The following is a 2,005-nucleotide window of genomic DNA, read 5'->3' on the forward strand; positions in this document are numbered from 1 at the left end:
TGACTTGAGACCATAATAGGGCAAAAGGGAGGCAGCAGGCGGTTTCAGGGTCCTTCCATGCATGGATGGGCAGCAGAAAGGGCCCAGTATCCTCAGGAAACCACAGTGGCCAGGAGAGGTATTATCCCAGTCTCCTGAATTGAGTGAGTGATCAGCCACGTTGTCCTGCCCCTTGTTCCCTGGGCATTGCCTAGGCTCAGTGCCTCAGGTCCATTTCTACCCTAGAAGATCAAGAAAACCTTGCTTTGGGACCAGGCTGTTCCTTAGTCTAGGAAACATTGGATGCTGAGGCCATTTTCTTATTTCCTTCTTCCATTGTCCCCCTTCCTCTTCAATTCCCTTCCTTTCCTCTCCCTCCTTTCCTTCCATTTTCTCTCCCTACTTTTCTCCCCCTCTCCTCTCCCACACTGGGCTAGGCATTACGCCAAGATTTGGACAGTGTAAATAGCATATCCTATAACTTGAGATAACGCTTCTCTTCCAAATCAGCACTTTTCTTTTAGAAAGAAGGAAATCGACCCTCTTGCAGGGCAGCTATGATTTGTGGGGTGCTGCACACGTCCTTGGAGCACTTCTGTGGCGGGCGGGGGTGGGGTGGGGTGCGGTCAGCTCCCTGTGCCCCTGAGCAGATGACATGACAGCAGAGGCCAGCAGCTGGAGACCAAAAAGGCCAGGAATCCTAAATCCGCTCAAAACCTCTTTTTCTTCTCTCCTTACTCTCCCTTCAAAAAGGAAAGAAAAGGCCTCAGGTTTGACTTGGCCCTACACAAGAGACAAACCTGAGACTAGGGCAGGCTTTAAGGGATCCTCACCCCTCTGGCTTCTCTGAATGGCAAGGCTCAGTGCCATGGGGCCAGCCCAAAGGGCCGATGTGGGTCCTGCTCGGACTCATCTGAAGCTCTGGGTGCTTGGGCTAAAGCTGCGGTGCCACATGGCCTAAATGGCCACATTTGAGCATCAGCAGTGGCAGGGGTTGCACTTGAGACCCACGGCAGCACAGTGGTATAAAGTGCAGCCTCCCGGGGCAGAGCCAGGGCTGAGGGCTCAACCCTGGCTCCAGCAGGCAAATCGCTGACCTCGCATCGTGTCTCTTGATACAGAGAAGAGAGAGGCTTGAAGGCGGCTGATTTTCTTTCTTCAGTTATCTGGGTCATTTAGACAATAAAAATGAACATTCCTATAAAGGAATATCTAGATGGCTATGGCTGGGTCGGCTGGCTTATGGCCTGTTTTGTCCAGGGAATTGTAAACTAGCTGATGTGACATTCTCTTTAGGGTCAGGTTTTTATTAAACAGAGCTCTTGGTTGCAGGTGACGGAAACTCAATTTAAAATGACTTTAATAGAAAAGGGAAAGCTAATAAGTCTAGGGTTGTTCCCATTTCAGGGGTGGCCGGATATAGGTGTTTAAATCATGTCATTATCCCTCACCTTTCTCTCCCAGGTGGCAGGACAAAGTGGAAACTGGATGACCACCCGCCCTTGGACTTCTATCCCACCATGCAGCAGCCCTGTAGAAGGAGGGTTTGTCTTTTAGCCAAAGATCTCGGATTGGTGCTTTTTGTCTTGGTTGGCCCAAGTTGGCTCTCAGGCCCGCCCCTCATCCATTCACTGTGCTCTGGGACACAAGGCTCTCTTGGCCCAGGCCTGAGTCCTGTGATTCTGCCTACCTCTGAAGCAGGGGTGGAGAGACAAGATCAGTTATACCTCTGGCCTGGGAGTGGTAGGAAAGTGGTCTCCAGCAGAAAAGCAGAGTACGCTGACCAGGCAGGAAATGGATATTGTGCAGGTCTACTAGCTAAGACATGGTGCAGCTCCTGAACAAAGATTCCCAGCAAATGCTGTGGCTTCTTTCTTTTGTTGCTCTGCCATGCTCTGGGACATTGTCAACATGGGCATGGTTGAAGCTGGGGCTCTGTGGGTTTCAGCTGATAGGAGAGTTGCCTTGGTTTAAGTTCCTCTAGAAGTTGATTCTGAGGCCAAGGTTCAAGTTCAAGTCAGCTGCT

This window comes from Pteropus medius, unplaced genomic scaffold, assembly GCF_902729225.1.
Source record: "Pteropus medius unplaced genomic scaffold, Ma_sr-lr_union100, whole genome shotgun sequence".
Lineage (NCBI taxonomy): Eukaryota > Metazoa > Chordata > Mammalia > Chiroptera > Pteropodidae > Pteropus > Pteropus medius.